Genomic DNA, 15180 nt, shown 5'->3' on the forward strand with positions numbered 1-15180 from the left:
AGGCATACATATCAAGAAACAAGGAATGCATGCATATACCATTGATTGATTTATTGATTGATTAAATGTTTTTGCTTATGGGATGGCGAAAGGGAAATGTGCTTTGTGTTTCTGTTTCTTTCCAAGTTTTATTTTGCTAGCACAAGATGCGATATAAACAAGCTAGAGAAACACAACAGCGGAGAAGATGGTTTTCGGATATTGCAATAGAGAGAGATACTATATCTTAATTTTACTCATGCTTGCTCATTAATTAAGAAGCACACACACATGCCAGACAAGAAAATGGCTAGATGAATTTTTGTGCCATGTGAACTGATCCTACCATAGAGTCAACCATGATCGATGTCATTGCATATTTAGTGGCAATGCTACCATAATTTCGTGTGGCGCACATTCCTAGAAGTGGCACGCACAATCTACACGTTAAGTAAACCATGTCGTACCTATGCTATATTTACTCGGCAAGGATCTGAGTGGCATTGCAGAAGTCGTGGGCAGCTTTTTTCGTTGCGGGGTGCTCTTTTCGTCGCAACAACAGACTGGATTTTTTTACAAGTACTGCTCCAAGAGGGCATATATGTAAATGGCAAATAGAGGCCTTAGGAGAACACTTGACATTATATAAAGCAGGCAGCACAGCATCTCTAGGGCACCCAAGGGGCAGCGGGGGGATCAAAGTTGGAAGCAAGTAGGTCCATGAGTAGGGGCCTCGGCGAGCCCCAACCCATGGACCAGTCTGGATTGTGGTTTTGGTGTCCCCATTGCCGCTTCCGTGTTCTTGAGGCGTGTGGTGTCGCGGCAACTGCACTCCAATATAATAAGAAATAATGGTACGTTAATTGTTACAACTAGTAAATAAAAAACTATTAAAGAAATATCCAGCCACCACTAACTTGCTATGCTGAGTTCTGCCCCACCGCGGCCAGTTAATCCCCGCTATAATGCTCTGCTTCGGTTGTGATTCTGGTTGTTGAGAAACCTTGTGCTTATGATCTGTATTTCAGCGCCCAATGTGTCACATGCAGCTTCGGTGCAATTACAATTAAGCTTGTAATTCCTCTTCATTTATTACTTGGGCAGAAATGTGCAGTCTTTTGTTAATTAGTTTGTATGCATGATCACCGTTTCTAAATAGAAACAAGCTGTTTAAGGTTTCCTTGTTTCGGCGGTGTCATTTTGCATAATAATATCCATGTGCAGATATGTAATTGATCAGCTCCTACGTTAACGATGCGTGTGCTGCATTGCTGCGGCATGAAAAGCATGTTTTTTTTTGTTTTTTTTTCTGTAAGCCGCATTGGCCGCGCGCTCTTGGCCTTCGTGTATATATATATATATATATATATATATATATATATATATATTATCCAGGCTAATAGACGCGGTCAGCTGCTTGACAATGCATGACAGAGCGATAAACCTAACGTGCATGCCCAGGCAGAGCAGTTACAACGCAAACGCTCACTTCCAAAACTCTTTTTGATTACTGCAGGGCCACGATTTTGTAGCGATGCCTTCAGCTCGATCATATGCCCCTCTTATCATCCACCGCTCATGGCCGGTTAGGCCGGTATTTGGTAGCGATGCCTTTAATGTAATAATGTCTTTACACGCTTATCGTGCTTTTTCAGTGGACGGAGCGACGGTCCGCTCGCATTATCAACGGGATCAGCCGGCCGTGAGCGGTGGATGATAAGAATAGAGTAGAATAAGTCATAATGCATTGATACAAAATCGCGGCCCTGATCGCTTTGATAACGCGGGCGGGGCGTCGCTCTGACCCCTGACAAAGCGCGAAAAGTGCAAAAAGGAATATCATCGGAGACGGAATCGCTACAAAATCGCGGCCCGCGCGCATGTGCATCTGTGTCTGTGTTGTGCGAGTTTGCGTGCGCTGAAAATTTTTTTATTGCGCTCAGAGAAATCTGATCATGCCACTCTACATGACGCGGTGGGCAAAATGAATGAACGCCAACAATCGTGTTCATTGACCACGTATACAAAACACACAAACGATCGATGTCGAATTCATAATTACTCTCATGAGTTGGGATGTCATTTTAAGAATGCTTAAGCCTGATGCAGTTCTCAACATTTCTTATCTGTACAACTGTACAACTTTGTACCTTCCACCCATGGAGGAAGGAAACAACTTGAAAAAAAAAGATTTTTTTATCTTGCTCTATGCTTCCACCCACTACTGTTGTACGGCATTGCTTTAGTAGTATTTTTCTTTTCTGTTTTGGTTTGGTTTGGGTGATGCAGTGGTGGCAGTCGAAGTCGCATGCCAATCCGCATCCATAGAATCCACGGCCATAGCCACAGCTGTCATCTAAGCGAGAACGACTGCGTTGCGCCGTGTTAAGCTCGAGATGGTTGTATTCGTTGAATATGAAGTGGACATGACCACTGCGGTTGTCAGGCACACCGCAGTGCAAAACTTTAACCCAGAGAATGTCGTGGATTTCGATCCAATTGTCCTCTACGACGTGTGGTGGAACGGCGATGCGACAGAGTGCTGCACATGGCTGGTAAGTTCTACTCATTCGTTAATAAGCACACCTTAAATGTTTGTTAAACTACGGCATCGATTCTAGGAATGCAAGAGGAGAGATGTTAGTAGAATTCGCGGAAAGGAATAGGCTCCGAATAATGAATACCTTCTTCAGGAAGCGCAGCAACAGGAAGTGGACCTGGAAAAGCCCTAATGGAGAAACAAGGAATGAAATAGATTTCATACTCTCTGCCGATCCAAGCATAGTGCAGGATGTAGAAGTGTTAGGTAAGGTTAAGTGCAGTGACCATAGGTTAGTGAGGTCTAGGATTTCTCTCAATTTGAAGAGAGAGAGAGTGAAATTAGTCAAGAGGAAACAGGCCAACCTAGAGGCAGTGAGGGTAAAAGCAGACCAATTCAGGCTGGTGCTCGCAAACAAATATGCAGCTTTAGAACAGGAAGATGAAGATAACATAGAGATAATGAACGAAACCGTAACTAGGCTGATCTCAGAAGCAGCAATTGAAGTGGGAGGTAAGGCACCAAAGAAACCTGCAGGGAAGCTCTCCCAAGAAACAAAGGACCTAATAAAGAAACGACAAAACATGAAAGTGTCCAACTCAAGAGATCAGATAGAATTCGCTGAACTGTCAAAACTGATCAACAAGAAGAAAGTAAGGGATATTCGAAATTATAACGTGGGAAAAATTGAGGAAGCCGTAAAATATGGACGCAGCATGAAATCAGTAAGAAGAAAACTAGGCATAGGACAAGGCAAGATGTATGCACTGAAAGATAAGCATGGTAATATCATCAGCAATTTCGATGACATAGTAAAAGCAGCAGAACAGTTCTACACTGACCTGTACAGTAGCCAAAACAGCCAAGCTTCTTCCATTCGAAATAGTGATGAACCGGATACAGAAGCTCCTTCTATAACTAGCGATGAAGTTAGAAGGGCCTTGAAAGACATGACCAGGGGAAAAGCGCCTGGAGAAGATGGAATAACAGTAGATTTAATCAAAGATGGAGGAGATATCATGCTTGAAAAGCTTGCGGCCCTTTATACGAAATGCCTCATAACTTCAAGTGTACCAGAGAGCTGGAGGAACGCCAACATTATACTTATCCATAAGAAGGGAGACGTTAAAGAATTGAAGAATTACAGACCCATTAGCTTGCTTTCAGTATTGTATAAAATATTCACCAAGATAATTTCCAATAGAATCAGGACAACACTTGACTTCAGTCAACCAAGAGAACAGGCTGGCTTCAGGAAGGGATATTCTACGATGGACCATATCCATGCCATCAATCAGGTAATCGAGAAATCTGCGGAGTACAATCAACCTCTCTATATGGCTTTCATAGACTATGAAAAGGCATTCGATTCAGTAGAGATATCAGCAGTCATAGAGGCATTGCGTAATCAAGGAGTGGAGGAGGCATACGTGAATATCTTGGCAAATATCTACAAGGATTCCACAGCTACCTTGGTTCTCCACAAGAAAAGTAGAAAGATACCTATCAGGAAAGGGGTCAGGCAAGGAGACACAATCTCTCCAATGCTATTCACTGCATGCTTAGAAGAAGTATTCAAGCTCTTAGACTGGGAAGAATTAGGAGTGAGGATCGATGGCGAATATCTCAGCAACCTTCGGTTTGCAGATGACATTGTCCTATTAAGCAACAATGGAGAGGAATTACAACAAATGATTGAGGACCTTCATCGAGAAAGTGCAAGAATTGGGTTGAAGATGAATATGCAGAAGACAAAGATAATGTTCAATAGCCTGGCAAGCGAACAAGAATTCAGGATCGCCAGTCAGCCTCTAGAATCTGTAAAGGAATATGTGTATCTAGGTCAATTACTCACAGGGGACCCTGATCATGAGAAAGAAATTTACAGAAGAATAAAATTAGGTTGGAGTGCATACGGCAGGCATTGCCAAATCCTGACTGGGAGCCTACCACTGTCGTTGAAAAGAAAAGTGTACAATCATTGCATTCTACCGGTGCTAACATATGGGGCAGAAACTTGGAGGTTAACAAAGAAGCTCGAGAACAAGTTAAGGACCGCACAAAGAGCAATGGAACGAAAGATCTTAGGAGTAACGTTAAGAGACAGGAAGAGAGCGGTGTGGATCAGAGAACAAACGGGGGTAGACGATATTCTAGTTGACATTAAGCGGAAGAAATGGAGCTGGGCAGGCCATGTAATGCGTAGGATGGATAACCGATGGACCATTAGGGTTACAGAATGGATACCACGAGAAGGGAAGCGCAGTCGAGGACGGCAGAAAGTCAGGTGGGATGATGAGGTTAGGAAATTCGCAGGCGCAAGTTGGAATACGCTAGCGCAAGACAGGGGTAATTGGAGATCGCAGGGAGAGGCCTTCGTCCTGCAGTGGACATAAATATAGGCTGATGATGATGAAATGTTTATACGACTAACATTTCGAACGATTTAATCTTCACCGGCATGTGCTTTGTCCCGCTCATTTTGCAGTAAGCAAATGTCCGGCGCAATCTCGTAGCGTGACTTTGGGGTTTAGGCCTGGCTGCTCGAGACGTATCTCTCCTTTGATTAGAGTCTCGGGCAGTCTGCGATATGTCTGGAAGGGTCGGCGTTATGAAATGGGGAGGGGGTGCAGCACGCACTGCCGCGGACGCTCAAGGTAGACACTGCTTCGCAGGAGGGGCCATCGGCGCAAATGTGTGCTTTTGGCAGTTAGCAGCAGAATTTTGGTTTTGGACACATAATTTTGGGCGTAAATGTTAAGCGGCTCCATATTTAGTCTGATGGAAAAACATATGCCACATGAGAACCTGTCTGCTGCATGAACGGGTATCTGTCGTGTAGTGGACGTGGGAGCCACGCTTGCAAATGCTTTGCATTCATGAAAGGATGAAACGAGAGTAATGCCAGGGGGAGACCAGAGGAACTGATATTCTGGCCTGATTTGTTATTATGACACTTGAATGTTTATCACCTAACATTGCTGCCTGTCGGCAGTGTCAGCTTTGTAATGCCTTGTTAAATGCAATGCAGAAACTGAAGAAATGGTGCTGCACACGTCGAAAAGGCTCAGAAATCTGTCCTTAGAAAAGGGCAAGAGCACCAAAGGTATGGCAACTGAAAGTTGACAAGATTTTAGATGTATATGTTGTTACTGATTTGTGTCGTGGCTGTGCTCTATATAAAAAAAAATGGCGCTACATGCTAGTATTTTTTACCCAAGCCCAAACCGCATGCGAGCGATTTTGTGCGCGACGGCGACGAGCGACGGAACAAGCCGTCGCGCAAACTGATCACTCGTTCTTGTCGCTTGATCGCTTGGTTCTGGTAATCTACAACTCGTCGCCGGAACGATTTTCTATGACCGACTAGCCAATAGCGCGAAGCCAGAACAGGATGTACATCAGTCAAGTACAACCGATTGTCGCACGGAACAAGCGAATGACTCAATTTTGATACGCACAAAGAACCTAGTGCAAGACCTTAAGAAATATTTATGGAGCTCTTTACAGTAAAACATATCAAGTTAAACTAATAGAGCATGCGTCACACCAGTTACGGCGCGTATTTGCTGCCCTCATACCAGCAACACCGGGGAAACAGCGCTCAAAGTCATCGCTCGCGTGTGGTACGACTTGTAGGCGACGAGCGAATGCGACAGCCATCTCCGTCACGTCACTTGTCGCTGTTGCGTGCAAGATCGCGTGCATGCGGTTTATACTTAAGGCTTGTTGAAGGCCTTACAAGAGCATTGCATCTTTTTGCAAAGGAAGTGAGCTCTGCAGTGGACACAATGTAGTGCATATTTGTGCATGAAGAGATTTGTGTGTGGCTTTCTATGACTTCAAATTGCACTTCCATGTCTGTGTTCATCTTATTGTGTAATTTTTACAGGAATTATAACTGCCATGGCCTCTATGGCACCTTTGTCACAGGAGCATGGTAAGAGTACATTTTTTGTACAGCACTGTTCAGTTTCAAGCACCAATTTTTTCTAGTTGTGCAGTACTTCACACTCACTGATATTCGTCCACGCTCAGCAGTGCTTACTCACCGCCACTACCTTACAAATGGACCTTTTTCCAGTAAGCGACCCCTCTAGCGGCCATCACTTCAACTAAATTTGACGGGCAACACACACACGCTCCCACCACTTCTCGCCTCTACGCAAAGCATGGTAGCGTTTGACCAAGCAGTCTCTTGCGACGGCTGTCCCTGCTTTTTTTTTTCTTCTGTCGCTTGTGTTGCTGAAGCAGCTTCTCATTGTCCTGCTCTAGCGCGCATGTATTTGCTCACATGTAGCAATAACACATTTTACATTTACTGATGCAATGGCAGCATGCTGATGCGATGTGCAGGCCATTTGTAACCAAGATTTGAGAGATGCGCCGGCTTTTGTTCTTCAGCAGCTTGGTCAGTACTTTGACTCAACTGGCGAAGGCATGTGTGAGCGTGAAACGCGCCGTGGCAGGACTTTCTTCAGGATAAACTCGACCATCGTTTTGAGTGGCTCGACTTGAAGGAGGCGGTCAACAGACGCATGCACGTGCGTACGAGCTTGCCCTCAAGAGCGGGCATGCAAGCAGCTCACCATGATGAACAAACAACATGCAAAACTTCTGCACACATACTGCGAGTGCACTGCAGGGCAAGTGTTGTTTTATATCGAGATATGTATCGTATATGGCATGGTACTGGGGACTAAGTGAACGCAACACAGTACGGGGGGCTAAGCAGAATGTAAGTGGACGCAACACGTTTTGTCAGGTGCATAAAGCTTCATTTGCCTGCAAAAAGTAAGACTCGCGAGTTTTGCATAATGCGGCACCACGCGTGTGTCGCTTTGGCCTCGAACGATGCATTCTGAACGGCTGTGTGGCGAGATTCTTCTTTTCGTTTGGCCCCATGTAACCGTACAGCTATTTCCGCTTGCAAGCGGTAGCACATTCTTAAGCCAATGGTAAAATCCGTGCGGTATACATACCCGTAGATTAAAACATCGCCGTGACTTCCGAGTCGGTCGTAAGGCGAGAAGTCAAATAATCACAGCGCCAGCATCATGCTGTTACCAGAACGCAGGCTTACCTCACTCAGCAAGAATTGCGTGATAACTCACTGATAACATGGGGTATTTTTTTTTTAATTTGACCGTGCGCTCCACTTCAGTACAATGTTCACCATTCCACGCCGGTTTGTGCAATCGACGGTACAGAAAGTGCCTGCATGAGTTTTGTCGCAAACGCTGCGCCTTTCGCTCGAGCGTTAGTTCACAGAGTCTTTTCATCGACAAAAGTGTTTGCAGTCTTTCCCACAAACAGCTAAGTGTTTCCTTTAACCAATATTCTTGCCCAGAACACGAGAAAAATTATTGATCAGCAACTCAAGCTCAGGAAATTGCCGCGGATCATGCAAGGGTTCACGCACTCACTTCGCACACCTGCCCTGTGATAATGGCGGCGCGGCATGTAATGCAGCTGGGGCATGCCCATGTGCATAGCTGAATTGGAAAAAGGTCCATTCATTTGAGCCTATAGGCACTCATCATCATAGATTTGCAACCGTTTGCACTTTTTCACATTTGCTCTTATGATGTCACTGACGCCTACTCATGCTAACATTGATTCATGCCCGGTCATGTCAGAAATTTCACGAGATCGAAGCCGGTTGTATATTTCACTTTTTTTCTTGACCAAATAGATATGGTGGGCACGCCATTCAAAAGCATGCAACTGAATTTTGTTTTTAACAGAATCTAACAGTTTACCAGAAAAAGCTACCAAAGACCAACTGGTGAAGGCTACATTTTCATGCGGAGTGCTTTTTCTCAAATTTGAATGTATCTGTGAAGCAACATAAATGAAACATGGACACGTAACTATTACATAGTATATACAAACATAAAGGATATAAGTCGTATGGTTTCCCTTTTTAAGAGAAAAAATGCCTTCTAAAAATTTGAGAAATGCTACATTTTACAATATTGTACAACCGATTTCATTTTTCAGTGCATGAAATTTTGCCGAATTTGTGCCTGTGCGTGAAGAACTAGGAGGAAAATAGTATGCAATAACCATTTGATGGCAAATGAGTGACTACGGCTTAAGCAGTCAGGCATGGGGTTCAATGGGGGCTGGGTGGGGGAATCTTCGCGACTACATTTAAACTGCAATTACACATTAAGCGGGTACGTATTAATGAGGTTTGACTGTACCCGAGTTCCTTGAGTGTAGGCAGAAATAATTACCTATGTATTATTGCAGCGTCATTGTACAGGTCATGTTTGCAAGGTACCAGTGTGTGGTATGTCCCACACAATGTTCCTGACATACATTTTTGGTTTATATACCCCGGCAATGTGTAATGGTTACATTATGCTCTTTCGATATGGCCGAGTACCATATTTATTCAAATCTAGGCCGGTCTCACTCCTAAGCCAGCACCTGAAGGTCTGAAGCCGGTGAAAAAAGTGTTTTTCTTGAATGTAAGCCGGACAAGTTAGGGCAACAGACATAAAACGCGAACAGCATTTATTAGTCACGACCCGTCCCAGCCCATGCAGTGTTGTTGCTGCTAGCCTTGTTGCTTACCTTCTTATCGTTGTCAGCATAAAAGAGCAGACAATTTTTGGTGCCATTTAGTGCACTTTAGATGCTGCACTCCTTGAAAGCATGCAATCAAGCTTCATGGTGTGTCCCATGCTGCAGTGACCCAGCTCGCCACTTGTGTTAGTTATGTGCATTTAGTACAACCTGTTGCTGTTAGCTTATACGCTTTATCACTCGGCCAGATCGCGAAGTATTTCCGCAGGCAATCCATCCTCAAAATGCTTGTTGATACAGACGTCAAGTGGCTGAGGCTGGTCCATCATGCCACCTGGTATAATAGCGATGTCCAAGCTTGGGAGAGCACAGCCTTCATGCTGTCAGTAAGGTGCCCACAGTACATATCAAGGACAAGGAGACAGTTCTTGGGTGACGTTGCCATGTGATCCTAATCCACTAGTCAAACGTGGCACTCGTCATTCGCCTGTTCGCATTTGCCTGTGTGGCAGCATTTCTGGGAAAGGCTTCTTAAGCCGGCAGTGGCTTCTTATAAATTATGTATGCAGGCAGCTTATGTCAATCAGCTGTGCCATGCAGCATCATGATCGCATGTTGCTTTCCGCAAGTGGCCGAGCACATGACGCCCCTTTGGTGCTGTTGTCATTGGCTTGCTACACCACAGACATACCAAAATAAATGAAAAGGGGTCACTTTACAGCACTCTACTGCAGCCACTTTTGATTGGCTGGAGTGGCCAAGTAGAAAATCTGACCCTGGTAATATGCTTGCTCTGGTATTTTTGTCTCACATAAATGTTTTAGTTGTGTTTATTGTTGCTTAACACTATTGCCACAATTTCCTGTGTAGAACAGTGTCCCATGAAAGCACAACTATGCTTGCTCTCAATGCATACAAATGTACGAGAAGTGTTTGCAGATCATCTGCATTTGCTGGTGGTAGTAAAATTAAGAGTGTGCAGAAATGACAGCAGTGGGATAGTGGGCATGAAGAAACAGTTCTGTGCGAGACTAGCTTGATGGCTCCTCTAACTAAGCCGCCATAAAGCGATCTCGGTGCTTGTGGAGATGGCCATTTTCGCTGCGTCTTCCAAGCCCATAAAAAAATTGCTGCCACACAGAAGAAATAACTATATAAAATGAAATTGTACTTCTACTATAAGTTAGATGGTGCACTGCGCTCGTAGTGACGCAGGTCTCCAAAACAGCGCGAGAAAACATAATTGGTGGACTAATCCTTTATTATGGTAATGTCACTTGTGTGATGAAATCTAGGGTTTGACGAAAACTTGTCTGGCGAGGAAAGAACATGGCTGAATAAACGTACACTCGCCAACTGAAGAACACAAAAACAACAGATTGACGTTTTGGCACCCACTACGGGTGCCTTGTTCACAATGAACGAATGCATGGTGATCTTTATTATATATGCGTTGGAAGACGTAAGGCCCTTGCGTACAACTCAGGGAGGGGGCCCCGTGTCCGGTTTATTGTGTTAGTCGTAGATTGTAGTATGCAAAATGATTCAAGAAGCTATCGGGATTTCTTCTCTCTTTTGATGATGAAGGCCGAATGCCAGTTAATACTGTGACCAGTCTTCTCATGATGCTCTACTAGGGCGCTGGAAACCGTGTGTCCTTTGGCTACATCATTGCGGTGCTGCTGTAGCCTTCTTTTAAAGTTTCCCGTCTCGCCTACGTAGCACGCCTGGCAGTCCTGGCATGGAATTTTGTAGATGATGCCGGGATATTTTTCTTTTTCGAGGCAGTCTTTGACTGGGACGAGTTGTTGTTTTAGCTTGCTTGAAGGGACGTGGCAGATTTGTACATCATAATCTTTGAAAATTCTTGACATTGACTCGCTCACGCCTCGTGCATAGGGGAGAGCCGCCCGTTTCCTTGTTCTCATCAGCCTGATAGGGGGTTCAGCGGCACGCTTTTCTTCAGTCTTTATAAAATGGCTAGGGTAGCCATTGCTGACCAAATCCTGCGTTACTCTCTTCAACTCAGCTCTGCGTGCGTCAGTAGTCGAGCACGATCGGAATGCACGGGTGAACAGTGTAGAGGCAACAGATCGTTTGTGTCCAACGGGATGGGCCGAATAAAAGTGCAGATATTTCCCTGTGTGCGTAGGCTTCTGATAAATGCTTGTTGAAAGGCTGGATGCAGTATGCATGACTTCAACGTCAAGTAAAGCCAGGCGACCATTAACTTCTTTTTCAACGGTGAATTCTATTGTGCTTTGGAAAGCCCTCGAAGGTAAAGCCCTCACGACATTCCAGCCCGCTCCAAAATTGTTCCTGCGGTATGTCGACGATTGTTTTTCCATTATCTGCCGCAAAGACGTCGTACCTTTTCTGCAGCACTTGAACTCTTTCCAAAGCACAATAGAATTCACCGTTGAAGAAGAAGTTAATGGTCGCCTGGCTTTCCATGACGTTAAAGACATGCGTACTGCATCCGGCCTTTCAACAAGCGTTTATCGGAAGCCTACCCACACAGGGAAATATCTGCACTTTGATTCGGCCCATCCCGTTGGACACGAACGATCTGTTGCCTCTACACTGTTCACCCGTGCATTCCGATTGTGCTCGACTACTGATGCACGCAGAGCTGAGTTGAAGAGAGTGACGCAGGATTTGGTCAGTAATGGCTACCACGGCCAGTTTATAAAGACTGAAGAACAGCGTGTCGCTGAACCCCCTATCAGGCTGATGAGAACAAGGAAACGGGCGGCTCTCCCCTATGCATGAGGCATGAGCGAGTCAATGTCAAGAATTTTCAAAGATTATGATGGACAAATCTGCCACATCCCTTCAAGCAAGCTAAAACAACTCGTCCTAGTCAAAGACTGCCTCGAAAAAGAAAAATATCCCGGCATCGTCTATAAAATTTCTTGCAAGGACTGCCAGGCAGGCGTGCTACGTGTGTTTTTCAGTTGGCGAGTGTACGTTTATGCAGCCATGTCACGTGTGTGAGGGTTTTTTTTTCTGTATGTGTACATTAATGTTGATGGCATAATTATGTAATCATGCAGTCCTTGGAACGCAATGCTTGTGCACATTTCTATATTGCATCTAGTGACCGCACAGATCAACCTGAAAATAAAGAGTGGTCCTACAGACAACACATGTATTTGAAATTCGGCTACCCAATGTCAAGGTAGATGTTAGTGAGTTCATCGAGCTATAGATAGCAGTGAATATTCTTGCAGATCATTGTCAATTTAACAAATTCAGCGATTGCTATTTATGCTTGGGAGATTTTTATGTGGGATTGTCTAAAAGATTTTTTAAAATTTTACTGTATAATTTCGTTCTGCTCATGCAGGTGAGCCCACTACAACTAATAAATGGCCAGAATGCCAGAAAACAGTAGAGTTGAGAAAATGCATAGTGTATATCGTCCAGTATAAAACCTGTTAGCTACAAGCTATGTATGTGTTATTATATATTGCAGGTGTATGCTGGATCCGGGCAATGAATAGAAAAGGCTGCTTGGGGGACATTGTTGCGGTCTACGTCTGACTATGTTCTGCCGTATGGCGTCCACAACGTATTGGATGCCAGATGAGCTTAAGAACAGAAGCGTGACCGGGACTTTGTCCAACAAGTCGCGATCCAAGGGAAGGACTGAGGCCAGACCAGCCGTGACACCACAAAAGTTGTCATCCTTGAAAAGTATATGAACATACTGTTCTAATGAACTGATCTACTCATGTATAGATGGCACATGCAAATAGCCACAGTAAAAGCGAAGCTAGTGCTAAAGCACTGTGTGGCGATCATCTGCTACTGAAATATTTCATGTTAAAACTGTAGAAAGAATTTGAGGCATGTGAGTTAACATGAAAAAAGTAATCTGCAGTTTGGTTATTGAAAATGCAGCTTTGCAAAAATATTTCATTGAACCGTGGGCATATTGTTGGGAACTTGCACTGTGCATGCTGGAAATTATTGTTTAGATGCTTTCATTAATTTTGTACTCGTGATTGCTTTTCTTGCGCAGGCCTCCTCCGGATCTTCATGGGCAACCGTGTCATGCCGGAAGACGAGAAAAAAAAAGATTGAAAGAAGTGCGCAGGCAATTGGTGCAGAAACTCGCTGACGCGCCAAGAAGGTAGTGCTACTGGTACTGATTGCTACGGGGCTTGTCCCAAAAGTTTGTGCACTGAGCCAGCAAAAACGCGGCAGAGAATGTAGTGACATGAACTGCTCAAACTTCTGGGACAGACTTTGTATATTTACCTTACCAGCTTAGCACTTCTACCTTTCTTTGTGGAGTTAGTGCTTACCGTATTTACTAAAAAATAGGTCCAACATGAGTATAGGTCGACCACTATATATTGAATTAGTTGAGAAATTTAGAAAATTTTAGTTTGAATTAAGTCAGCCAATATCTTTCTTTAGCAGTAGTAGTGTAAACTTAAATTATTTCTCTTAAGGGTCTTGGGTGGTGGGCGGGTGCCTCAGTTTAGAGCTCCATTGGTCTCTGCAGCTTGCTGGGCTTGATCGAGAAGAGCTCTCTGGCTCTCTAGATTTTCGCTAGCAAGCCAAACGTCCCGCTGCCTGTTGCTTGGAATTTGCGCCGTTAAGGGGTGAATTTAGAGTTTGGAAGTCGTTGCTTACATATCCACATTACAGGACGAGACTTGGCCCACCAAGGGAAGTGGCAGGGTGTATGCATCTTGTGAAGTATTTGGATGTATGGATATGCGTGGAGGACCACACAAATAGCGAAGGAACGAAAAAGATTAGGTCTATCTTAAAGAGACGGGAAGAGTGTGGATCAGAGAGCAAATGGCGATAGCCGATATTCTTGTTAACATTAAGAGGGGAAATGGAACTGGGCAGGCCATGTAATGCGTAGGATGGATAACCGGTGGATCATTGGTTACAAAATGGATACCAAGAAAGGGAAGCGCAGTCGAGGATGGCAGAAAACTAGGTGGGGGGATGAAGTTAGGAAATTTGCAGGCGCAAGTTGGAATCTGCTAGCGCAGGACAGGGGTAATGGAGATCGCAGGGAGAGGCCTTCGTCCTGCAGTGGACATAAGTATAGGTTGATGATGATGTGTGTTTGTAAGAAGAGCCAGTACCTGGCCTGTTTCCCTGTACGGTCTGGGTGTAGGTGGCTGTATTTTTGTCTCTTTGGTCTCCGAGGATGTCGTGCTGGTGGATCAGGGGTATTCCAGTAAAACACGTTGTGGGGCTAGTTGGTGCATAGCTTTCAAAAGATGAAGCGCCAACAGTGACAGCACATTAGGAAGGAACAAAGACAGGACAGGCGCTACTTGCAACTGTTTATTGTGGTCAAAGGTGGTTGAATATATAGCCATGGGGAGAGGGGGGGACGAAAAAGGCGGAACACTGATTGTATGAATGCGCACGCGTGAGAACACTGAAGATGTGCATGAAGGAAATGGCGAATCTAAAACTTATCTAAAAACACACTTTCATTTGTGTATATATTCAGAGACGGGGAGCTGACACATGTTTCCCCTCTCTTCCTAATCTGGTTGGCCTCCAACAATTCACGTGCCACAGAGTCTTTACTTTTAAACAAGATTGTAATATCTTGAAGCCTTGCTTCACATGCTTGTTTATTTTTATTGCCGCAGGCCTTGCAATGAAGAGGCAAGTTTGAGCCATAACCATATTTCAATGAAAGCTTATGCTCCCGCAGGCGATCATTAATGCATCGGCCAGTTTGGCCGACGTACTCTTTCCCACACTTCAGCGGTATACGGTATACAACTCCTTCCTCACACTTCACAAAAGGATTCGTATGTTTAATGGAACACCCTGCTTTCTTAGAGTTATCAGAACCAATAAGGCGGCACAAAGTAGCAAGTTTTCGGGGTGCGGAAAAAACCACAGGAATTTTGTATTTGACAGCGACGTGTTTAAGATTGTGCGCCACTTTGTGAGAATACGGAATCACCACTGGTTTGGCTTTCTTTTCGAATGTTTGACCTTCTTCAGTGCTTATTTTTCTTTCTTTTTTCACCTTTTTCAATAACGCCTCCGAAACAGCGCTTAAAACCGAACAAGGGAAGCCAGCCTTCCTCAATTTCAAAATCTGTTCGTCAAAGCTTCCTTGTGCC

The 15180-nt window shown here is 44.4% G+C and overlaps 1 long non-coding RNA gene across 1 annotated transcript; it reads left to right on the plus strand.

The window, feature by feature from the left end:
- Positions 1-2420: 2420 nt before the first annotated feature.
- Positions 2421-14893, plus strand: LOC125944814 (uncharacterized). The gene is made up of 5 exons (XR_007466522.1): positions 2421-2534; positions 5550-5624; positions 6411-6458; positions 12534-12754; positions 13083-14893. It is a non-coding gene; the product is annotated as an uncharacterized LOC125944814 (long non-coding RNA).
- Positions 14894-15180: the final 287 nt, after the last annotated feature.

The sequence above is a fragment of the Dermacentor silvarum genome, chromosome 4 (genome assembly GCF_013339745.2).
Source record: "Dermacentor silvarum isolate Dsil-2018 chromosome 4, BIME_Dsil_1.4, whole genome shotgun sequence".
Taxonomy (NCBI): domain Eukaryota; kingdom Metazoa; phylum Arthropoda; class Arachnida; order Ixodida; family Ixodidae; genus Dermacentor; species Dermacentor silvarum.